Below are 26,767 nucleotides of genomic sequence, written 5' to 3'. Positions count from 1 at the left end.
AAATTGATTACTTCAAATAGGTGTCATTCTTTTGAGCCCTGGTGTCATCCTTTAGTCTCTGTCATCTCTGATATTCAATGTTACCTCACTGCCAGATAGCTGCACTAACCCGGTATCTCTTCACTTACTTAATATCTGAAATCTTAATGTTGAATATACACCCAGGAGACACAAGGGACTGAGATGTTGCAATCTGGAGCAAACCACAGTAAGTTCCTCCAGCTTATTGTATCTTGCTCCTGTATATACTTAGTTAATTGGTCTATTTAAGAGGTCTATTTCATTCAGAAAAGCAAGGTGGCATGCCTGAATGATTATCGACCTGTGGCTCTGACATCAATTGCTATGAAGTGCTTCAAGCGATTGGTTAAGGCACACATCAACCATAACCTACCGGTCAACCTCAACGCTTTGCAATTCACCTACCGGAGCAACAGGTCAACGGCAGATGCCACCTCTCTGGCACTACATTCCTCCTTAGAACACCTGGAGAATAGAGACGCATATGTAAGGCTCCTTTTCATTGACTACAGCTCTGCCTTTAATACCATCATTCCAAATAAACTGATTCCTAAGCTCCAGAACCTGGATCTTAGCACTCAGATCTGCAGCTGGATCTTCAACTTCCTCACAGACAAGACCCAGGCTGTAAAAATAGGGGACAAGCTCTCCTCTACAATCACTCTGAACACCAGTGCCCCACAAGGCTGTGTGCTCAGCCCCCTGCTGTACTCACTGTACACCCATGATTGTGTAGCCAAGTTTCCATCGAACTCAATATATAAGTTTGCTGATGACACCACAGTTGTAGGCCGTATCTTGGGTAATGATGAGTCTGAGTACAGAGAGGAAATTAAGAACCCGGTGGCATGGTGCGAAGACAATAACCTATCCCTCAACATCAGCAAGACAAAGGAATTGGTTGTTGACTTCAGAAGGAGTAGTGGACCACACGACCCCATCTACAGCAGTGATGCACAGGTGGAACAAGTCAAAAGCTTTAAGTTCCTCAGGGTGAATATCACAAATGACCTAACTTGGTCTAACCAAGCACAGTCCACTGCCAAGAAGGCCCACCAGCGCCTTTACTTCCTGAGAAAGCTGAAGAAATTTGGCCTGTCCCCTAAAACCATCATTAATTTTTATAGATACACCGTAGAAAACATTCTTCTAGGGTGCATCACAACCTGGTATGGAAGTTGTCCTGTCCAAGACTGGAAGAAGCTGCAGAAGATGGTGAACTTAGCCCAGCACATCACACAAACCAATCTTCCATCCTTGGACTCACTTTACACCGCACGCTGTCGGAGCAGTGCTGCCAGGATAATCAAGGACATGACCCACCCAGCCAACACACTTTTTGTCCCACTTCCCTCTGGGAGAAGGTTCAGGAGCTTGAAGATTCGTACGGCCAGATTTGGGAACAGCTTCTTTCCAACTGTGATAAGACTGCTGAACAGATCCTGACCCAGATCTGGGCCGTACCTTCCAACTATCCGGAACTGACTTGCACTACCTTACTTCCCCTTTTCTATTTTCTAATTATGATTTATAATTTAAATTTTTATTATAGTTACTTCGATTTGTACTTCAGGGAGCACGAAGCACAGAATCAAATATTGCTCTGATGATTGTACGCTCTAGTACCAATTGTTTGGTGACAATCAAGTAAAGTAAATCGGAAGACAATTCCAAAGATCCAGAACAGAATCAGAATAAGGTTTAATATCACTGGAATATGTCATGAAATTTGTTGCTATGTGGTAGCAGTACATTGCAACACTTAATAATGAATGGTGTAAATTACAGTAAGAAGTGTATATATGTGTAAAATGTTAAATTAAATAAGTAGTGCAAAAAGAGAGGAAAAATGAGGAAAAGTTCATGGATTCATTGTCCATTCAGAAATCTGATGGCAGAGGGGAAGAAGCTGTTCCTGAATCGCTGGGTGTGTGCCTTCAGGCTTGACTACCTCTCTCCTGATGGTGGCAATGAGAAGAGGGCATGCCCTGGGTGATGGGGGTTTTTAGTGCTGGATGCCACTTTTTGAGGCATCGTTCCTTGAAGATATCCTGGGTGCTGGGGAGGCTCATGCCCATGATGGGCACATGCCTCCCCAGCAACCAGGATGCTAAAGTCAGGCAAAGAAACTTCTTAATCCTGTTCTGAATGGCTGTCTTCTTACAATCAGACTGACATCTGCCACATCAACCTCCTTAAGAATTGCATACCTTTCAATAAGATAACTTAATGGACACATCTATAAATGATGTATAGCTGCTTCCATGTGAGCCACAAAAGTAATGCTTGCTTTACAGGGGCGGACTCAAAATGGAAAGCTCTCTCACTTGGACCTTGGCATCAACTGTGGTTCAGTGTATCACATTCTTGGATAAACCAAAGTAAGTTCTAGGTCCCCTAACACAACAAACTACCCAGGAGGAAACAACGTATTGCTCAAGGAGCTGCATTTCAGAAAAACATTGCACCAAAACTATCCCTGTCTATGTGTTTAGAAAAACTGCAGGAGAGCATTTCACTTGTATCCTGGACTTTATTCATCACTCTGTCAATAATGATATATATCTGGCCACCTTTCATTTTGATGTTTATGGGATCTCTGCACGTATTTTCTTCATCACAAAAGTGACCACACTAAGAAATATTTCACCGGCAGAAAAAATATCCTGGAATAGCATGAACGGCTCAATAGAAATTCAGGCATTTCATTCATCAATGGTATTGGTGGAGTCAGATCACATTGATTCGGGCTTCTGAAGCCAGAATAATACATAAGAGAACAATGTTTATTGAACAATGCTACTCAAATCAATCATTTCCTCTTTCAGTTATTTTCAACTTCCTCATGGGATACAAGTAACATTGATAAGGTCAGCATTAGTTAGTTGCTGCAGTTGCCCTCCAGAAGACAATAGTGAACCCTTCTTGAATCGTGAATCACTACAGTCCTTCTGGAGAAGGTGCTCCCACCGTGTTGTTGTGTAGAGTTTTCCATGATTTAAACTGAGCTTCCAAATAAGGATAATGCTAAGTTTGAAGGGGAATTTGCAAAAGGCAGCAATCCGATGCACTTGCTGCCCTTGAGATCTTCCGTACCTTTTTTATGACTTGGAGCCTGACCATTAACCGAGGGATCCGTTGACCCCAGCTTGGGAACCCCCGAGTGAAGATGTCAACTGTGGGAAGTGAAGTCAAATAAACTTCACTAAATGCTGCGGACCGTACACACTGCAGTCAAGGTGTGTGCTGGCGGCAGAGGGAATAATCATTTAACATGCTGAACACTTTATTTATTTACCGGTACATCTTTGGACTGTAAGAGGATGCTGGGAAACCTGGAGGAATCCCACAGAGTAACAGGGAGAACATACAAATTCCTTACAGGCAGCAGTGGGAAATGAACCCAGGTCGCCTGTACTGTAAAAGTGATGTGCTAACTACTACATAACCATAGTCCTTGAAAGTGAGTTTTGTGTATTTAATATTTCAATAATATTTGAGTAATTTTGTAAATATGTTGTTTGATTAAGCATTCTTTGTTGTTTATATAATGGGTTGTATGTGAATGGCATGCATTAAAGCTTGGAGAAAGTGTGAGAGGGAGGATAGGCAGGTGATAGAGAAGGGACACACTCAGACCAATGGTTTGAGATGTGTCTATTTTAATGCAAGCAGTATTATGAACAGAGCAGATGAGCTTAGAGCGTGGGTCAGTACTTGGAGATATGATGTGGTGGCCATTACAGAGACTTGGATGGCTCAGGGGCAGGAATGGTTACTTCAAGTACCAGGCTTTAGATGTTTCAGAAAGGACAGGGAGGGAGGCTAAAGAGGTGGTGGCATGGCACTGCTGATCAGAGATTGTGTCACGGCTGCAGAAAAGGAGGAAGACACGGAGGAATTGTCTATGAAGTCTCTGTGGGTGGAAGTTAGGAACAGGAAGGGATCAATAACTCTATTGGGTGTTTTTATAGACCACTCAGTAGTAACAGGGACATCGAGGAGCAGATAGAGAGACAGATTCTGGAACGGTATAATAATAAAAGGGTTGTGGTGGTGGGAGATTTTAATTTCCCAAATATCAATTGGCATGTCCCTAGAGTGATGGGTTTAGATGGGGTGTAGTTTGTTAGGTATGTTCAGTAAGGTTTCTTGACACAATATGTAGATAAGACTGCAAGAGGAGAGGCTGTATTTGATCTGGTATTGGGAAATGAACCTGGTCAGGTGTCAGATCTCTCAGTGGGAGACCATTTTGGAGATATGATCACAATTCTATCTCCTTTACCATAGCTTTTCAGTGGGATAGGAACAGACAAGTTTGGAAAGCATTTAATTGGAGTAAGGGGAAATATGAGGCTATCAGGCAGGAACTTGGAAGCATAAATTGGGAACAGACGTTCTCAGGAAAATTATCGGAAGAAATGTGGCAAATGTTCAGGGGATATTTGCGTGGAGTTCTGCATAGGTACGTTCCAATGAGACAAGAAAGGATGAGAGGATACAGATACCATAGCGTACAAAGTAAATCTAGTCAAGAAGAAAAGCTTACGAAAGGTTCAAAAATTAGGTAATGATAGAGATCTAGAAAATTGTAAGGCTAGCAGGAAGGAGCTTAAGAATGAAATTAGGAGAACCAGAAGGGGCCATGAGAAGATAAGACAAGAGAGAATAGGATCAATCAAGTGTGACAGTGAGAAAGTGTGTATGGAACAGAGGAGATAGTACAGGTACTTAATGAATACTTTGCTTCAGTATTCACTACAGAAAAGGATCTTGGTGATTGTAAAGATGATTTACAGTGGACTGAAAATCTTGAGTATGTAGATATTAAGAAAGAGGATGTGCTGGAGCTTTTCGAAAGCAACAAGTTGGATAAGTCACCAGGGCCAGATGAGATGTACCCCTAATTACTGTGGGAGGTGGGGAAGGAGATTTCTGAACCTCTGGCAATGATCTTTGCATCATCAATGGGGACGGGAGAGGTTCTGGAGGATTGGAGGGTTGCGGATGTTGTTCCCTTATTCAAGAAAGGGAGTACAGATAACCCAGGAAATTACAGACTTCAGTGCCTGGTAAGTTGATGGAGAAGATCCTGAGAGGCAGGATTTATTAACATTTGGAGAGACATAATATGATTAGGAATAGTCAGCATGGCTTTGTCAAAGGCAGGTCATGCCTTATGAGCCTGATTGAATTTTTTGAAGATGTGACTAAGCACATAGATGAAGAAAGAGCAGTAGGTGTAGTTATATGGATTTCAGCAAGGCATTTGATAAATAACCCAATGCAAGGCTTATTGAGCAAGTAAGGAGGCATGGGATCCAAGGGGACATTGCTTTGTGGATCCAGAACTGGCTTGCCCACAGAAGGCAAAGAGTGGTTGTAGACGGGTCATATTCTGTATGGAGGTCGGTGACCAGTGGTGTGCCTCAGGGATCTGTTCTGGGACCCCTACTCTTCATGATTTTTATAAATGACCTGGATGAGGAAGTGGAGGAATCGGTTTGTAAATTTTCAGATGACACAAAGTTTGGGGGTACTGTGGATAGTGCCTATCAGAAGTTTCAGCAGGACATTGATAGGATGCAAAACTGGGCTGAGAATTGGCAGATGGAGTTCAACCCAGATAAGTGTGAAGTGGTTCATTTTGGTAGATCAAATATGATGACAGAATATAGCAATAATGGTAAGACTCTTGGCAGTGTGGAGGATTAGAGTGATCTTGGGGTCTGAGTCCATATGACACTCAAAGCTGCTGCACAGGTTAAATCTGTGGTTAAGAAGGCATACGGTGCATTGGCCTTCATCAATCATGGGACACACACAAAATGCTGGTGGAACACAGCAGACCAGGTGTCCTGATAGAGGTGTGTAAGATGATGAGAGACATTGATCGTGTGGATAGTCAGAGGCTTTTTCCCAGGGCTGAAATGGCTAGCACAAGAGGGCACAGTTTTAAGGCACTTGGAAGCAGGTACAGAGGAGATGTCAGGGATAAGTTTTTTACACAGAGAATGGTGATTGTGTGGAATGGGCTGCCAGCAACGGTTGTGGAGGCTGATACGGTAGGGTCCTTTAAGAGACTCCTGTATAGGTACATGGAGCTTAGAAACATAGGGGGCTATGGGTAATGCTAGGTAATTTCAAAGGTAAGGACATTTTCGGCACAGGTTTGTGAGCTGAAAGGCCTGAATTGTGCTGTAGGTTTTCTATGTTACTATGTTTCTATCATGCCATCATGTCATACACGCATGCCTTGCTTAAATTAAAAACAAAACTGAGACTGTTGTCCTGAACTACCCTCTTTTTCCTTTCAATTAGCCTTATGCTTTACAGTAACAAAACTGTAGGTCTACAGGTTGTGAAGTCAGTTCAGTATTGATCTGAGTGAAATTATCCATGCTGGTTCAGGAGCCTGATGGCTGAAGAGTAGTAACTGTTTCTGAAACTGGTGCTGTAGGATCTAAGGCTCCTGTTCCTCCTGCCCAAATATAGCGGTGAGAAGAAAGTATGGCCTAGATGGTGGGGGTTCTTTATCATGGATGCTGATTTCTTGTGTCAGAGCTCTTTGTAAATGCGTTCAATGTTGGGGAAGGCTTAACCTATGAAGTACTGGGCTGTATGCGCCACTTTTTGTAAACTTCTTTTTCCTGGGCACTGGTGTTTCATTAACCTCTGAATACAAACCTATGCACTTACACAGCTATTTTCAAGAGCAAACACAGCAGCAGGAATGGAAAATTATACTTTATGTCCCTGTCAGTCCTGGCTTTTTGCGTACACATCCTGCATCTGCGCAGGTTATGTGTAAAGACAAAGGCATGTGTATCTGTGTTTGCAAACTGGGACACACACACACACACACACACACACACACACACACACACAATATTCATGATTCACAGATCGTAATTTGCTCTGAAATCCATGACAGATTAAACACAGCTGGAGTCTGTCACTATGTTGATTCATAACCTTGATTCTGAATGACTGGCTGCACCAGTTCCACCTTTACAGCATCCATTCCATATGGCTCATCTACTGAAGAAATTCATCTCTGGAATCTGAAGTACAGTATCGTTCACTCCTCTCGCTCTCCCTGCTTCCATTCTAACCATCTCTCTGCTACGTTACAATCATCTTCAAACTCAAAAGGTTGAGCTGGGATATTTTAAGTGGCTAAACTCCACTGCTGGATGAAACAATAAGCTTTGCTGTCAGCCAGTTAAGCTTGTCAAACTTTCTTTTTAATTTGAATAGTATGTGAGGTGCTCCTCCTGACATATTTTCACATCCTGTCATTTCTTCAACTAATTTAAGTACAAAACTGACGCAGAGTGGATACGAAAGCATGCATTTTGCCACTGCCCAAACTTAGAGCAAACCTGTGCTTGTACATTCAACTGTGGGTTCAACATCTCAACCACACAATTATCAATTGCAGAAAGACCTGCATTTTTTCAATTACCTGGACATTGCTTCTTCTATTCCAGTGTAATCAGACTCGTGAATGGACCTCTTGTATGATAAAATGGACACTTGAGCTCACAATCAACCTCATTATGATCTTCCATTTTATTGTTTACCTGCACTGCACTTTTCTGGCAGCTTTTATACTTTATTCTGCATTGTTATTATTTTACCTCATTCTAGCTGAATGCATTGTGTAGTGATTTCATCTAAATAAAGAGTATAGAAGACAAGTTTTTCACTGTATCTTGGTACATGTGACTATAATAAACCAATACCAATCCCCTTTTGGCATACTGTCATCAACCAACTGGAAGAAATGAAACAACCAAATAACATCCAGTAGTGTCCCACAAGTAGCAAACTGTAAACAAATAGATAATCAGTTTATACTCATAAAAAACAGGAGGAACTCAGCAGGCCAGGAAGCATTACGGGAAAAAGTACAGTCGACATTTCGGGCCGAGAGCCTTCATCATTTTTTTATGATACTGATCAAGGGAATCTATTGACAAAGCCATCAGGGCAAATTCCCTTTCTGTTCTTTAAAGTAGTACCATGTGATCTCACCTATCTGAAAGAACAATCGGAGCACAAGCCTAACGCCTCATTTGACAGACATCAGGGTTCAGCACCCCCTTCATACTGCAATGGAGAAGCAGTACTGACTTATGTGCCCAGTTTTCTGAAGGGAGGCCTCATCTATCAGCTTTTGGGACTCAATTGCACGAGTGCTGCTCACTAAACCCACAGAATGGACACAACATACCCTCAGTGGCCACTTTATTAGGTACACCTGTACACCTGCTTGCTAATGCAAATATCTAATCAGCCAATCATGCGACAGCAGCTCAATGCATACACACAGTCATGGTCAAGATGTTGTTCAGACCGAACTTTAGAAAAGGTGAATAAATGCGATCTAATTGACTTTGACAATGAGTAATTGTTGCTACCGGACAGGGTGGTTTGAGTATCTCAGAAACTGCTGATCTTCTGGGATCTTCACACACAACAGTCCCTAGAGTTTACAGGGAATGGTGTAAAGAAATAACACCCAGTGAGCGGCAGTTCTCTGGGCAAAAATGCCTTGTTAATGAGAGTGGTCAGATGAGAATTGCAAGATTGGTTCTTGCTAACAGAAAGGCAATGGTAACTCAAATAACCACACATTACAAAAGTGGTGTGCAGAAGAGCATCTCTGAATGCACAACATGTCAGGCCTTGAAGTGTGGATGGGCTACTGCAGCAGAAGACATGATCGTACACTCAGAGGCCTCTTTGTTAGGTACAGGACGTTCCTGGTAAAATGGCCAGTGTGTGTGCATAAATATGGCACTTTATGCAGCCATTGAGTCAATGTAGGCTGTCAGTGCAACCCCATCAATCCCATTCCCTCCACCTATTTGCTTATTTCCCTATACCTCATTCTCTCCCACGTGCCCATCTACTCAGACTGATGTCCCGGCTCCCCATTTACTAGAGGGCCAGTGATCTTATATGTGCAGATGTAGGCCAATGGAACTAGATAGAATAACAGTTCAGTAAGGGCTAGATGGGCCAAAGGGTCTGCTTCTGCGCTGTTGTGCTTTATGACACTATGACTCTATTTCAAATAACATAAATTCAAGGTCACAGAGGTTAAAGGTGTTGGAGAAGTACACAGTTTTCAGGGCAGCAAATCACCAGATTTAAAGGAAGCTGCTGAACAGATTGTGGGCATTTTGGTAGAAAACGTGCTAAATTATATGGGGGTACCATAAGATGAGAAAAAGTGTCTAACTGACACCCTTGATCAAAAGGGAAGAATAGAGAAAGCGGGGAACTATAGGCTATAGTTCATCACTCTATTTTGCCAAGATGTTAGAGACAATAATCGAATAATATAATATAATCATGTTTGTCAAGTTCGCTCAAATTCATTGAGGATGTAACAAGGAGAGTTCATAGAGGGGAGCCTGCAGATGTAGTGTATTTAGATTTCCAAAAGACAGTTGACAAGTTGCCATAAAGGAAAAGTGTGCAAAAATTAAAAGCCCAAGGTATCAGAAGAGGTGTCTGCATGGATTGAAAACTAGCAGTCACTTTGAAAACAAAGAATTAGAGTGAATGAGAGCAAGTATAGTGAGTGAAGGACTTCAGCAATTGTTTTTTGGTTTTCAATAGTTTACTACTTAAATAATGACCTAGAGAAAGGAATGAAAATGTAAGTTTTCCAAATTTGCTGATGATATAAAAATTGCTGGAAGGGATTTTTTAAAGAAAGGAGGTGCCACATATTCTACTTGAGGTGGCTCAACTTCAATAATCTCTTTCTCAGAAGCCCAGCGCAATTCACCTTCGACCAGGTATTTTTTAACTTGGGAGCTGTCAACTCACAACAGTGTAATGCTAAAGACAGCCCAACATTTAAGGAAAATTCCACAAATATATGACAAAGGAAAGACATCAAGATTATTTTAAAATTTAAAAAATGAGTTTTCAAAATTTATCTTAAATTTTCAATTTAATGATTTGGCTTTATTTGGCACCTGTATATCAAAACATACAGCGAAGTGCATTGTTCTGTGGTCAAATCAAATCTGCAAAGATTGTACTAGGTAAGTTTTGCCATGCTTCCGAAGCTGACACTCACTAACCCTAAACCATATTTCTTCAGAATTTGAGAGGAAACTGGAGCACTCGGGGGAAACCCATGCAGTCACGGGGAGAACATAAAAACTCCTTACAGGCAGTGGTGGGAATAAAACCCCAACAACCATGCCAGCCTAACCAAGTAGCTTCTTGATTCTGCTGGTCACATTCTTGTTTTGGATTCAGAAGGTCATGGATTGCCAGAGCTGGAATGACTGTTGCTCCCTCAGAAGACCCTGTGACGATGAACAGCCATTATTAAAATATAATAGGACTTGGTTACAACAACCTTCCTCATGGTTACTGCCCTGGGATCTCATCCAAAATAATCCTTGCCTTTAATGCAATAAGTAGACACTATGGCAACAACAAGGACTAAAGCCCAACTGCCCATTTGACAGATATCACCCACCATCAGCTCACCAAGATCAGAAAAGAAAAGCAATTTACAAGCAGATAAATCACTTCTCAGCTAAAGCAGATGCATTGGCAGGTGGCCTGGTCCATTGGGCTGATGCATTTGTAATTGCATTCACACTAAAGCATTAGTAATCATGAAGTGATTAAACATCAATTTATGGTTTAAAATGGATGCTCATTTACCACAACCAGAACATATTGGAATTTTTTAAATTATCAAGATATATTTAATTTGTTAATGTTCCACTATTCTGCGTATTTCCAACTGTTCTGCTTGATGGAGAACGGATAGATTCCACTGAGTTTCAGAAGCAGAATGTTATAGAGAGGCTTCAATGATATAAACCTTCGGAACAAAATTAAGTGAATCTCTGAGACTGGATTATAGCTTTCAATTCACTACCTGCTTTCTGTAATTATTTGCAGATTTATCTGAAAGTTGCAAATTCCTTAAAATAGCTTTCCTCACCCAATTCCAGTCTGAAGCTGAAAGTTATTCCATTTGTCAAGGCAAAGATCATTTATTTAATGAAGAGGATGACTGGTACACCAAGATTTTAATAACATTTAGGTATTCATTAAGGCATATTTATTAATGATTTTATATATAATTTCCACCAATTGTCTTAATCTCTACATGCACGCTCCCCAAATGTTTAAAAACTTACAAATAACTTGAATAAATTCTCTTTGATTTGTTTATAAAACCGAAAGGTAGTCAGATTAATGGGATGAGGTTATTTATGTTTTGGATTCAATTTGTTGGTTTTATCTGAACAACAACTCAGAGAATACCCCAAAAGACCAGCCTGGGAAAAACAATTTTGTTTCAACCAATAACAGCAACAATATAAAGCATACAAAATTTACATTTTTATTCATTTTATTTAAACAGGGCTTTCGAACTTTCATATTAACTGCTCACCAAATCCTTTTGTTTTGTGGAAAATACTGTTTAAAGGTCAGAAGGGTGAAAGCATGGGTAGATATAAGGTGGAAAACAAGTTATTTGTGATTATACAAAATAAATTCTTTCCTGCAAGGTTAGTTGAAAATCGTTCTTTAGGTTATTGGTTAATGGCAAATAAAGAGACAATGGATGCACTGGTCATGATCGTTTGAGAATCACCTGACTCTGGCATGGTCCGGAGGACTGGAAGAATGCAAATGTCATTTCACACTTCAAGAAGGCAGGAAGGCAAAAAAAAGGAAATTATAGGCCAGTTAGCCAAACCTCAGTGGCTAGGAAACTGTTGGAGTCTATTATGAAGGATGAGGTTCCGAGGTACTTGGACACTAATGATAAAATAAGCCAAAGTCAGCAAGGTTTCTGTAAAGGAAAATCTTGCCTGACAAATCTATTAGAGTTCTTTGAGGAAGTAACATGCAGGGTGCACAAAGGAGAGGAAGTGGATGTCACTTACTTGGATTTTCAGAAGGCTTTTGATAAGGTGCCGCACATGACTGCTTAACAAGATAAAATCCTATGGCATTACTGGAGAGATACTGGCATGGATAGTGGAATAGCTGACAGGCAGGAGGCAGTGAGTGGGAATAAAAGACACCTTTTCTGGTTGGCTGCCAGTGACTAACGGTGTTCCTTAGAGGTCAGTATTAAGACTGCTGCTTTTCATTGTTTGTTAATGATTTAGATAATGGAATTGATGGCTGTGTGGCAAAGTTTGTGGATGATACTGTTACGTACCCCATAACTGGGTCACTTACCAGCAAAGATAGAGAGGTCCGTGGAAGTCTGATGGTACTATTTTTAACAGTATTTATTGATAAAAATACACAAAAATAATATCAATACAAACATACAGATAATATATGTCGTCAATACTAAATCTAAAAGCGTGGGTACAATAATAATCAATAAGAAATAGCTCTATCATTGTCTAGGGGATAATGTATTGTCCGATGGAAATATAAAAGTCACTTCGGTTCATTCAGGCTGCAGCTTTTGGTTGGAGAGAGAGACGGATTTTTTAGAACTTGCCCATTTTCCTTTTTATGATGTCGATCCTTCGAAATGTCGTCGGTGGTGATCTCTTCTTTAGCTAAGCCATCTTCCGTGGTAAGGCCTCAATCCCGGGCAACGGGAAAGGACACACGTGGGCCCTCCACCGGCTGTCGCTATTAAACGCTGTCACGGGATTTCTAGCGTTTCTCCTGGTGCGTCTAAAGGGGTTGTTCCCCAAACCTTCTTTTATCCTTACTCACGGGGTCTCAGATGTCAATCAGGTTGGAATGATGCCACCCCTCAACCAGCCCACTTTTGGTCCTTCCCTGAGGGCTTCAAATAAATAGTACGGTACTCAATACACAATTCCGTCTCCAAGAGACAATGGCCATTTTCTGTGGCTTTGTATCGCTGACGGGCCAGGACATTCCAAACCACTTGTGGATTCTGTGTGTCTCTCTCTCATTTACTGGGTCCCAGACCCACATTAATAGCGATCTTGCGATTCTCAAAAAGGAGGGGGCTACTTTGTACCCTTCGGCCCCTCAGAGTTGGGGCACAGTCGTAACAATATGAAGGTAGGTGGAGGGCTAGGTAGTGCTGAGCAAGCAATGCGATTGCAGCAGGACTTAGACAAATTGGAAAAAATAGGCAAAAAAATTGCAGATGGAATAGAGTGTTGGGAAATGTATGATAAATACATGATGTATGATAAATTCCTGAAGATAAATCCAAGGAAGATGACTGGCCCAGATGGCGTCCCGGGACGGGTTCTCCGGGCCTGTGCAAGCGAGCTAGCTGGAGTGTTTGCTGACATCTTCAACTGCTCCCTACTTCAGTCTAAGATCCCCTCATGTCTTAAGAAGGCAACGATAATCCCAGTACCGAAGAAAAGCAAGGTGGCATGCCTGAATGACTATCGACCTGTGGCTCTGACATCAATTGCTATGAAGTGCTTCGAGCGATTGGTTATGGTACACATCAACCATAGCCTACCGGTCAACCTCAACGCTTTGCAATTCGCCTACTGAAGCAACAGGTCAACGGCAGATGCCATCTCCCTGGCACTACATTCCTCCTTAGAACACCTGGAGAATAAAGACGCATATGTAAGGCTCCTTTTCATTGACTACAGCTCTGCCTTTAATACCATCATTCCAAATAAACTGATTCCTAAGCTCCGGAACCTGGGTATTAGCACTCAGATCTGCAGCTGGATCTTCAACTTCCTCACAGACAGGACCCAGGCTGTAAAAAATAGGAGACAAGCTCTCCTCTACAATCACTCTGAGCACCGGTGCCCCACAAGGCTGTGTACTCAGCCCCCTGCTGTACTCACTGTACACCCATGATCGTGTAGCCAAGTTTCCATCGAACTCAATATATAAGTTTGCTGATGACACCACAATTGTAGGCCGTATCTTGGGTAATGATGAGTCTGAGTACAGAGAGGAAATTAAGAACCCGGTGGCATGGTGCGAAGACAATAACATATCCCTCAACGTCAGCAAGACGAAGGAATTGGTTGTTGACCTCTAGAAGGAGTAGCAGACCGCACGACCCCATCTACATCAGTGATGCCCAGGTGGAACAGGTCAAAAGCTTTAAGTTCCTCAGGGTGAATATCACAAATGACCTAACTTGGTCTAACCAAGCACAGTCCACTGCCAAGAAGGCCCACCAGCGCCTTTACTTCCTGAGAAAGCTGAAGAAATTTGGCCTGTCCCCTAAAACCCTCATTAATTTTTATAGATACACCGTAGAAAACATTCTTCTAGGGTGCATCACAACCTGGTATGGAAGTTGTCTTGTCCAAGACTGGAAGAAGCTGCAGAAGATGGTGAACATAGCCCAGCACATCACACAAACCAATCTTCCAACCTTGGACTCACTTTACACCACACGCTGTCAGAGCAGTGCTGCCAAGATAATCAAGGACATGACCCACCCAGCCAACACACTCTTTGTCCCTCTTCCCTCCGGGAGAAGGTTCAGGAGCTTAAAGATTTGGGGAACAGCTTCTTTCCAACTGTGATAAGACTGCTGAACGGTTCCTGACCCAGAACAGGACCATACCTTCCAAATATCCGGACCTGACTTGCACTACCTTACTTTCCCTTTTCTATTTTCTAATTATGATTTATAATTCAAATTTTTATTATAGTTACTTCGATTTGTACTTCAGGGAGCGCAAAGTGCAGAATCAAATATCACTGTGATGATTGTACGTTCTAGTATCAATTGTTTGGTGACAATAAAGTAAGTAAAGTAATACATTTTTGTAAAAGGAACAATAGTGCAGACTATTATCTATATGGGGAGAAGGTTCAAACATCAGGGGTGCAGAGGGACTTTACTGCAAGACTCCCAGAAGGTTAATTTACAGTTTGAGTCTGTGGTAAAGGAGGCAAATGCAATGTTGGCATTTACTTCAGGGGAAATAGAATAGCAAAGAGATCATAAGATACTAGCCAGGCTGCACTTAAGAGTGTTGTCAACAGTTTTGGACACCATATCTCAGAAAGGATGTGTCATCATTGGAGAGAGTCCAGAGGAGGTTCAAAAGGATGTTTCTGGGAACAAAGGAGTTAACATGTGAGGACAGTTTGGTAGCTTTGGGCCTGTACTGACAGAAATTTAGAAGAAAGCCGGGGGTTCTCTTTGAAATTTACCAACTGTGGGAAGGACTAGATAGGGTGGATGTGGTTCCCTATGGTGGGGGTATCCAGAACTAGAGGGCACAACCTCAAAATTGAGGAGTGAGCATAAAGGAGTAGTAAGTCTGTGGAATGCTCTGCCAGACACTATGGCGGAGGCTAAGTCCATACATATATTTAGGGCAGAAGTTGATTGTTTCCTGATCGGTCAGGGCACCAAAGAATATGGTGAGAGGGCAAGTGTATGGGGTTGAGTGGAATCTGAGATCAGCAATGATGGAATGGTGGAGCAGACTCAATGGGCTGAATGGACTAATTCTGCTCCAATGTCTTATGGCCTAGAGATTCAATGGGCATGTGTGGGACAGGATAAGTTAATGGGGTACAGCAAAATAATGCAAAAGGGAATGAGACCTCCAGGAACTAGCATGAACCCAGTGATCTGAATGACTGCTCATTTCCACAGATGCTGCCCTACCTGCTGAGTTCCTCTAGCGTGTTGTACGTGTCGATCTGAATAACCTCTTTTTGTTACAAAAGATCTTCAAAATCCTCAAAGACTGAACTAGTCCATTTTTATATCATTATTATTTCAATTTATTTGCACTTTATAAAAGCCAAGAGTTAACGCATCCTAACTGCCTTTTTTCTAAATTGATTCTGCTGAACAGTAATAATAGATAAGCAAATTCCTCAAGTGCAACCAAATTAAAAATTAAAAAAATATCAAGCACTAACTGGATTTATCTTCTGGTTTCTTCAGCGTCCCAAGCACCGGAATTTATGCTGATGCAGTTCTTTGAGAGTGTTGCATTGCAGGGGTGCCGACTTTTTGATGGGATTTTAAACAGAACCAATGGCAAACGTCATTACACCACCATGTCATAAATGCACAACTTGATAGACAAGTGTTAAAACCAGAAACGTACGTGAGCTATCACAGCTCCTGGTTTTCTTTCAATTAGTTTTATGTTTTGAAGTTGCAAAGTACAACAGTGACAATGAAGGCATTTTAAACAAAACTGAAATGACTACCTACCTGTTGAAGCATAGCAAGCTGTTTGAGTTTTTAAAAAGTCCAATAAGACATTCAAGTTAAAAAAAGAGGCAGAATATGGAAAAAAAATTCACAGGTTCATAAATTGTGAGTAAAGGGTAAAAATAATCATAATTTTTTTAAAAAAATTGAAATGGCTGGCTATTTTGGAAGGATAGATACATTCAATTGCATAAAAGATAACTGGATGATATATACTGAGTGAATTGAGCAGTATTTTAAAGCCAATGAAATACCCAACAAAAAATGGGTCCCAGTTTTGCAGAGTGTAGAAAGTGGAAGTGTATACAGTTTGCTTAGAAGGTTCACTGCTCCAATCAAACCAGCCAAAATGAGCTTTGCTGATATTGTGAAAGGTGAAAGTAATGCAGGAGCATTTAGAATTGAAACTACTGCTGATTGCAGAATGCTTTAGGATTTATAAGTATAAATAAATGGAAGGAGAGTCCATTTCAGCATACGTGGCCATATTGAAGAGATCATTTGAGCATGTTAGCATGCTAGCATGGGCTTAGTGATGCACTGAGAGATCACTTAGTTTGTGGAATCTTACAAGAAAGCATTTAAAAACTGCTCCTAACTGAAGCAGAGCTCACATTTCACAGAACGGTTGAAATCACTGTAACAATGGAAACAGCAGGAAATTCTGTTGTATTCAGGAATGATAGTGAACATGAATAAAATTGCAATGTCTAAACAGACACCAGCCCAGCCAAACAAATTGTGTTACCATTGTAGCAGGGTCTACATATTTATTGTACAGAAGACCAATGCAGGCTTCAAGGTTTAAACTTGCAGAAAATCCAACAAAGTTGGACACATATAACGAGTATGTTGAGCAGACAAAAATAAATGGACTACACAGAGCAGAGGAAAGGATTAAAAAGTCATGTTGCAGCTTCAAAATAAGCACTATTCTACATGCTGTTGATGAGAGTAACATGGGACTTGGAAGTCCTGAGATTTGCAATGTGAGAACTAACAATAGACAAGTGATATGGCTGACACCAGAAGTGAATGGCAAATCAATTAAAATGGAAATGGACAGTGATTGGTCTGTTTCAGTTAATCCACAAAAAGAGCTTGAATAGCATTTCAAAGATACTGAACTGAAGCCTGCAGATATCCAACTAAGAACTTACACTGGAGAAAAAGTAACTCCTCCGGGAATGACATTTGTAACATACAATAACCAACTAGACTCATTGGGCTTGTATCTAGTTAAAAAAAAAGAAACACCAACATTGTGGGACAATGATTGGCTGAGACAATTACAACTTGATTGAAGATCCATCCACCATTTGCCTCATTCCCTGCAATCGAGACAACTGGAGGTGAATTAAGAAAGGTACTGGATGATGCCACAGCAGCATTCAGGGATGGCATTGCAAAACTCAAACATATCAAGGGTAAAATAGTGTTAGATGAAATTGCCACTCCCAAGTTTTGCAAAGTCTGCCCAGTTCTTTATACCATCTGTAATAAAGTAGCCAGTGAGCAAGATGGCATGAAGGCTGAAGGAAGGAATTCTTTCAAAGGTTGAGTGGGGCAACTCCAATGGTCCCAATAGCCAAGAAGAATAAATGGGTCTGTAGTGATATTCATGTCACCATCAACCAAGAACTGAAAGTAGATCAGTACAGGATATAGGATATCTTTGCAAACCTTTTAGGAGTGAAACACTTCAGCAAACTGGACTTAGCTGAGGCCTACCTACAGATGAGATAGAAGAATCCAAAGAGCTTCCACCATAAACACTCATAAAGGTCTTCATCATTATAACAGGCGTATTTTTGGAATAGCATCTGCTCGTGCACTCCGGCAAAAATCCATGCAGCAGGTACTACAAGGCTGCCGAGGCACTCAGTGTTAATTGGATTACATCATTATTACAGGTAAGGATGACAGGTAACATCTCCAAAATTTCAAGGCAGTGTTAAAAACGCCAGAAGATTACAGGCTCAGAGTATGACGCAACAAGTGTGAATTCTTTAAACCATGTGTCACTTTCAGTGGTCATGCCATTGACACACAAAGATTACATAAATGTGCTGAGAAAATTCAAACAGTGGTGGATGCCCCAAGGCTAAAGTACGTGTCACAGTTGCAGTCCATTTTAGGAACTGAACTGTCAATTACTATAACAGGTTCCTGTCAAATCTGGCTACTCTGCTCCACCCCTTGAACTCAGTACTGCAGATTGGAAAGAAATGGCAATGGATAAAGGAGTGTGAGGTGGCTTTTCAAAAGAGAAGGGAAGTGGTGATGTTACGTACCCCGTAACTGGGTCACTTACCAGCAAAGATAGAGAGGTCCGTGGAAGTCTGATGGTACTATTTTTAACAGTATTTATTGATAAAAATACACAAAAATAATATCAATGCAAACATACAGATAATATACATTGTCAATACTAAATCTAAAAGTGCAGGTATAATAATAATCAATAAGAAATAGCTCTATCATTGTCTAGGGGATAATGTATTGTCCGATGGAAATATAAAAGTCACTTTAGTTCATTCAAGCTGCAGCTTTTGGTTGGAGGGAGAGATGGAGTTTTAAAACTTGCCCCATTCCTTTTATGATATCAATCCTTAAAGAGTCGTTGGGGCTGATTTCTCCTTTGTGTTAGCTAAAGCCGTTCTTCCGTGGTAAGACCCACCAATTCCGAGGCAAATGGAAAAGGACACACGTGGGCTTTCCCCCCAGCTTTCGCTATTACGCTGTTACAGGATTTCTAGCGTTTCTTCTGGTGCGTCTAAAGGGGCCGTTCCCCAGACCCTCTTTTATCCCCACTCACGGGGTCTCAGATGTCAATCAGGGTGGAATGATGCCATCCCCCAACAAGCCCACGTTGCCTGAGGGCTTCCACAAAGCACAGTACTCAATACACAATTCCGTCTCCAAGAGACAATGGCCGCTTCCCGTGGCTTTGTATCATGAAGGGGCCAGGACATTCCAACCTCTTTGTGGATTCTGCATGTCTTTCTCTCATTTCCTGGGTCTCCTGACTCAAATCAATAGCGATCCTGCAATTCTCAAAAAGGAGGGGGCCATTCTGCACCTCTCGGCCCCTCAGATTTGGGGCACAGGCGTAACAGTGACATCAGGCACAGTACTTACACATTATGATCCATATTGTCCAGTGAAGCTTGCCTGTGATTCCTCACATTGTTTAGGTGCAGTCCTGTTTTGAGAGATGAAAGTGAACACCCAAAGCCTTTGCATCATAGTCCCTTAACACTGCAGAGAAAAATTATTCACAGGTTGAAAGGGAAGACTTAAGTGGTTTGGGGTGTAAAATGTTTCAACCAGATACTTATATAGGAGAGAATTTATCCTCATTACTAATCATCAACTACTGGTATTCATTTTCAATCCACAGAAGGGTACTCCACTAACACTAAATGCAGAGATGGGCTCTGGTTCTTGGAGGACACATTTACAAGATTGAATCATGGAAATGCTGATGGTTTGTCCCATTTACTCTTGGAAAAGGAAATACCCAAAATCCTCTTGACATAGTCTCCCTAATGCAAATCAGAAGTCTCCCTATTAGGGGAGAGATGATCCAAAGGGAAACCAAAAAATACTCCATACTGCCTCAGGTCTACATGACAACCCAAAATGGCTGGAATGTGCAGCAGAAATCACAGATCCCCCAATTTTACCCCAGCTGGAATGAACTTGGCCTTGATGGAGTTTGCCTTACGTGGAGATTGAGAGTAGTTGAGTAGTTGTACCATCCAAGCTAAGAGTTAAAGTTTTGGAGGAGCTACACGCCGGTCATCTAGGCATGATCAAAATTAAGCTGTCTCAAAGCTTTGTCTGGGTGGCCTGGGATAGTTCTTCAGATCAAGCAACTTGACATGTACTGTTCGGGATGTCAATATGTCCAGAAGAAAGTTGCCCAGAGCTGTCAGAACCACTTCCTGCAGTCCCAGAGTCAACTCCTACAACCACTACAGAGGAGGGCCCAGAACCTGAGGTAGTTTCACAGCCGCAAGTCTCACTTGCCAGGCAGAGTGAACACCCTCACCCTCTTGTCAGGAAAGACCTTATCCAATAAGAGTAAGAAATCAACCACAACAATTAAATCTTTAGGCCTAATGGACCAATATAAAATTTACTATGCTGTGGATGCCTATACACCTATACTGTAGTAGTTGTATAATATACTGTGTTTTACATTATATATATGTATATACACACCTATGTGTGTACACAGAATATTATATAATACAATATATATATTTATTGTACATTCTATAATGAATTGGAGTTTATAGCTAAGCAGGGAGAAGTGTTGTGTATTTAATATTTCAGTAATATTTGAGTAATATGGTAAATATGTTGCTTGGTTAAGGATTCTTTCTTTGTTTACATAATTCATTATGGGTTATGTACAAGTATGTGAATGGCCTATGTCGTTACACCGCCACGTCATAAGTGCATGCCTCACTAAAAATAAAACTAAGAATATACATGAGTTATCTTGCCTTTGTATTTTTCTTTCAATTAGTTCTATGTTTAGGAGCTACAAAACATAACAGGCATAGATTCAATGGGCTGACAAACTCATTTCTGTGCTGTGTGATACAATGACGCAAATACTGCTTTTACTCTTTAGTCTGAGTCATTAATTGACTCAAACAATGGGGGAAATTAGCTCAACTGCCAGCCATTATCCAATTTCAAGTTCCTTGACTCACTATTTGATGTATTACATCCAATAAAGTAGAAAATAACCATTTATTTGCTAATCTGCACTCTCAGACGTAACCATACATTTGATAACCAGTGTCATCACCGAGTGGCAGTCAGTATAAAATTAGAAAGTGCTGCAGATAATCAGGCAGAATCTATGGAGAGAGAAAGAGTCTCTAATTTCAGGTCATCAAATGAATGCTCATGAACATGAAACACAGATGCTGCCTGACCTGTTGAGTATTCCTGGCACTTCGTTTATTTCAGATTTGCAGCATCTTTTGGGTTTTTTTTGTTATTCTTGTGGTAAGCATACTTGTGCTTCAGGAGGCCCTTGGAGAAAAGGAGGTTCTCATTGCATAGTCTATTGTCAGAAGAGACTACTATTATGAGAGGTTATTTGCAGTGGAATAGCTTTTTAGAGACACAAACAAAATGCTGGAGGAACTCAGCAAGTCAAGCAGCATGTATTATTATTATTATTCCTCACCACACCTTGTAGTGCATCAGATGGCAACCCTGCCATTTCTTTAGTATTTGTCTGTTTTCCATAAGACTGAGTTGCTAGGTCAACGCTCAACCCAGCACAGATGGAAAGCGTGCAAGGAGCCAGCAGGATTCAAACCTAGAACCACTTGCTTCATGGTCCAGAGCTTAGCCACTGCACCACCGGACAGCTACAAGGCAGCAAGGAGAGGAATAAAGAGTCAATGGAACTCAGCAGGCCAGGCAGCATCTATGGAAAAGAGAACAGTCAGTGTTTCGGGCCGAGACCCTTCAGCAGGACTGGAGAATAAAAGATAAGGAGTTAGAGTTAGAAGGTGTGGGGAGTAGATGAAGAAACACTAGGTGAAACTGGGAGGGGCGAGGGGTGAAGTAAAGAGTTGGGAACTTGATTGCTAAAAGAGATACAGGGCGGGAGAAGGGGGACTCTATTAGGAGAGGGCAAAAGACCATTCGAGAAAGAAAAAGGGGGAGGAGCACCAGAGGGAGGTAATGGACAGGCAAGGAGTTAAGGTGAGAAGAGAGAAAGGGGAATGGGCAATGCAGAAAGGGGGGGTGATTACCAGAAGTTCAAGAAACCGATGTTCATGCCATCAGGTTAGAGGCTACCCAGACGAAATATAAGGTGCTGCTCCTCGATGGTCTCATCCCAACAGTAGAGGAGACCATGGATGGACATGTCGGAATGGGACCTGGAAGTGAAATTGAAAATGGTGGCCACTGGGAGATCCCACTTTTTCTGGCGGATGGAGCATAGGTACATGGGGAAGTAGTCTCACAATCTACATTGGGTCTCACCAACATACAAGAGGCCACACCTAGAGCACCGGATACAATAGCAGACCCCAGCAGACTCATAGGTGAAGTGTTGCCTCACCTGGAAGGACTGTTTGGGGCCCTGAATTGTAGTGATGGAGGAGATGTAGGGGCAGTTGTAGCATTTGTTCCGCTAGCAAGGATAAGTGCCAGGAAGGAGATCAGTGGGGAGGAATGAATGGACAAGGGAATCACAAAGGGAGTGGTCCCTACGGAACTCAGAAACTGAAGGGAAGGGACAGATGTGCTTGGTGGTGGGATCCTATAATCTCTTTGCTGCCCATCCCCCCACCCCCTGCGTTTTTCTTTCTCCCACAGCCTTCTGTCCTTTCTAATTCAATTTCCCTTTCTCCAGCCCTGTATCTCTTTCACCAATCAACTTCTCAGATCTTTCCTTCACCCCATCCCCCTCCCACTTCCACCTATCACCTTGTGTTTCTTCCTCCCCCCACCACCTCCACCTTCTAACTCTGACCCCTCATCTTTTTTTCTCCAGTCCTGCTGAAGGTTCTCAGCTCAAAACATTGATCGTATCATTTTCCACAGATGCTGCCCGGCCTGCTGAGTTCCTCCAGCATTTTGAGTGTGTTGCAGGCATTATATTGAGATGCTTTTGGTGAAAAGGTCTGGCTGGCCCATGCTACCCAATATTTTATGTGCTAAACATCAAAGGATAATTCCATATTTACGATGCATCCACAATGCTTACTTTGAAACTACATACAAGCTTCACAACTCCTGATTCACATCACACCTCAGACATCTAGAGAAATTTTAATAAGCATTGTCTGGTCTATGATTCAAGGCTTTTAAAAACCTGTTGTTCAGAGCTGCATTTTAAATTAAATCTACAATCCATATTCAGATTTGAAAATTGGTGGCTAAAGTCATTTGCTAGATGTGCTAAACCCAAAAATCATTCTAACAAGGGTTTACAACCTCAAACTTTCCCCCAGGGTAGAATGTCAAAGATTAGAGGGCACAGGTTTGTGAGAAGGGGGAGTTTTAAAAGTGATGAGTAGGGTAAGTTTTATTTTTAAAACACAGAGAGCGGTAGGAGCCTGAAACACTATGCCAGGGGCAGTACTGCAAGCGGATATGATAGTGACATCCTAAAGGCATATCAATGTGCAGGGAATGGAGGGATAGGGATTAAGTGCAGGCAGAAGGGAATAGTGCAATTTGACAACATGCTCAGCATTGACATGGCGGGCCAAATGGCCTGTTCCTATGCAGTAATGTTCTACGCTCTGATTGTTTAATGAATTAGCATTTGTCCTATATGACAAGCAGTAAACACATGATACAGCATCATCGTTCGATTGTACACTGCTTTCAAAATGCATAGCAAACTGCCGGAGCAACTGAGGCACTTGTTTGAATTAATAGAAGGATTCAATAGAGGAGATGTTGCTATTTGCTGGTAAGAGCAATAATAAATGAGTACAAGATAGTTTATGGGAAGATTAAGAGCAACTTCTTGCCCTACAGAGTGTGAGTACGTGGAACTAGCTACTAAATGCAATGGTAGTTTAGTTGTGGCATGTATTAGAGATACATTAATGGAGACAATATGGGAGGAACAGTTATGTCTACAGTTTTGGATCCTGATGCTTTTGCAATCCAAAGGTTCTTGAATGAGTCAAGAATGAAGCATAAATCTTGGCACAGCAATCACTTACCAATAACATCTATATAATACAAGCAAGCTTAAGAAAGTTAAGCTATAAGAAAACTAACAATTCTATACCCCAATCCAATAAGAGGGAGATGAGTGAACCACAAAAATACACATGGAGTGGAACAGCTCACTTTCAACTATGTTCTATGGACAATGAAACTAGTTCATTTCAATAGCGTCATGCTAGCGTAGCAGTTAGCATCATGCTATTACAGCTTGGGGCATCGGTATTCAGAATTCCTTTCCAGTGTTGTCTCTAAAGAGATTGCACATTCTCCCCATCACCACATAGGTTTCCTCCAGGTGTTCTGGTTTCCTCCCACAGTTCAAAGTTGTTCTGGAGAGTAAGTTAGTTGGTCGTCTAGTGTTAAATAGACGGGCTGCTGGGCGCAGGGGCGCAGAAGGGCCTGTACTATGATGTATTCTAATTTTTAAAAAATTAATAATTGTCATTAATTCATAATCACAACCCACATCAACTCTCAGGGGTGATAAACAATAAGCTCTGGTCTTGGTATTGACACTCACACACCAAAAAATGAATAAATATAAAAATTTCAGTCCTGGGGCAGAGACTCAATTTGAAACCACCTTTGCATCCACCAATGGTGCTTGACTTTCCAAGATCTCCCCAACAGATTGTTGCTTGCAGAAAACTCATCCTTCCCACTTTTGGATTAATTGTGGCCTGCTATGGAAAAACCAATGCCGATGACTGGAAAACCCTACAGAAACTGGTGGATGCAGTCTAGCCCATTACAGAAAAAGCAACACCTCCCCCCAACATTGAGCATATCTACAAGCTCCACTGCCAGAAGAAAGCAGCACGTTAGAATAAGCACCCAATCGCACCAGCTTCCAGGCTGTAGACGCTCAAATTCTCTGGAATATAGAGAGTTGGTGTGGCCCCTTTAAGGATTCAGGACCATCCCACCAATTAGTAGCCAGGTTTTGGCACCAGGATTTCAATATTTAAGGAGAACCTGAATGGAGGTTCGGTACTCAATCATCAGTTCTTCCTGGATGATCACTTAGTGTCTAGTATTCTGTTTTCATTTCAATCTTGCATCGTGTCTCCATTCCAGCCTTGGATACTTGGGTCCAACCATTTCTGCCTAGGTGTCTTGTCACACAACATCCATCATCAAGGATCTCCACCAACCGAGCCATGCTCTTTTCTCACTGCAGCCTTTGATCCCCCAGCATGAGGTTCAGGAGCTATTATCATCCTTCAACTATGAGGTTCCTGAACCAGCACGGATAACTTCACTCACCTCAACACAAGGACTCTCCAACTCACGTTCTCCATATTATTTATTATATTAATTATTATTATTAGTTTCTCTCTTGTATTTGCAAAGTTTGTCGTTTGCAGATTGGTTGCATGTTTGTGTATAGTTTTTCACTGAACCCATTGTATTCCTTTGTATCAATTGTGAATGCCTACTAGAAAATGAAAGTCAGGGTAACATATGGTGACATAGAGTATACATGCTTCCATAATAAACTTACATTGAACTTTGACTGTTTTATGCTCATTGTCCTGTTTTTGGTCTGCTCTATAGGGGAAACAGTCCCTCCAGATCTGACCCATCAAGTCCACACATAAAGTTCTGAAAGCCCCTTCTCTTGTCCACTGAAACATCCCAAACTATTCAAATAATCCTGAAAATTATAACCTCTCAGTCCTGGAATGCAGGACAATTTTTATTTTAAACTATACAAATAACAATTTTTTAAAACACAAGAATACAAGTTAAATTAAAAAGAATAAAAGCTGAGTGTTTGATATCGTCTCACCAGTTCATTTCCAATAATGATTCCAAAGCATCCTGCATGCAGACTCTAATAATCACTGGATCATTTGAGACGGATAACACTGTTTAAGTATTCCACTTAGTCAGCACACATTAAATTTCATTTTCAGTCAGACATTAGCAAAATAAGATCTGTCACAGATCAAGAAAAACTATTCATCATTGCTGCACTTTCCACAATCGTATATATCAAACGGCATGTTAAGAAAAGGTTGCCCAAATAAGTGCAGGAATAATATCATCTTTCCAACACCCTGCTCAAGCCTGCTCCAGAGTCCCAGATTATTCAAACACTCAGTTCATTAGCACAGCTGAGCACTAACTGTCAAATCGCAGTTTGCCAACCTAGGTTTAGGTTCTGCATCAGTGGAGATTTCATAAAATCTACAACAGTATGGGCATCCTGTGTAAAGTCAACATTTGAAATGCACAAAGGCAGCAATTTGCTGTTCATAGCCAGGAGACTTGTGGATGATTTCTCCTTTCATTGTTTTCATTTCCCGAAAGGTGTGAAGCAGCAGTGAAGCACAGGGAAACAGGGCAGTCTCTGAAAGGCGCGCAATACAGACGGAAGATGCAGGAAACACTCAGCAGGTCAGGCAGCAGCTGTGGAAGGAGAAGCAGTGAAAGGTTCAATTGTGATGAAGGGTCTCAGCCTGAAACGTTGACTGTTCATTCTTTACCATAGATGCTGCCTGACCTGCTGAGTTCCTCCAGTATTTAGTAAGTGTTGCTTTGGATTTCTAGCATCTGCAGATTTTCTTGTGTGCATAGTAAAAGTGTCAGGCCCAAGACCATTCATCAGAACTGGGAAAGAAGGAAAGACTATTTAATTTTCAGCAGAAGAGTGGATGAATAGAAGAAATGTATTATCTCTGTTAGGGAGATTCTAAATGGAGGCAGTCACAAGCAATGCATTAAGTGATAGCAATTCAACTTATAAAAGCAGGCAGACATCGTCAAGAGGTTCATTTGTCATTCAGACCAAACATCAGAATGGGAAAAAAAATGCAATCA

General features: G+C 41.4%; 1 long non-coding RNA gene across 1 annotated transcript in view; it reads right to left on the bottom strand.

The window, feature by feature from the left end:
* Positions 1–26,767, bottom strand: part of LOC132379007 (uncharacterized) — a 43,435-nt gene that overhangs the window by 7,581 nt on the left and 9,087 nt on the right. Inside the window, exon 2 of the long non-coding RNA XR_009507263.1 lies at positions 19,349–19,412. This is a non-coding gene — a long non-coding RNA (uncharacterized LOC132379007). The remainder of the gene's footprint in view (positions 1–19,348; positions 19,413–26,767) is intronic.

Source organism: Hypanus sabinus, chromosome 21, assembly GCF_030144855.1.
Source record: "Hypanus sabinus isolate sHypSab1 chromosome 21, sHypSab1.hap1, whole genome shotgun sequence".
NCBI classification, from domain to species: Eukaryota; Metazoa; Chordata; class Chondrichthyes; order Myliobatiformes; family Dasyatidae; genus Hypanus; species Hypanus sabinus.
The sequence above is the reverse complement of the archived record's forward strand: the minus strand, read 5'-3'. Positions and strand labels throughout refer to the sequence as shown.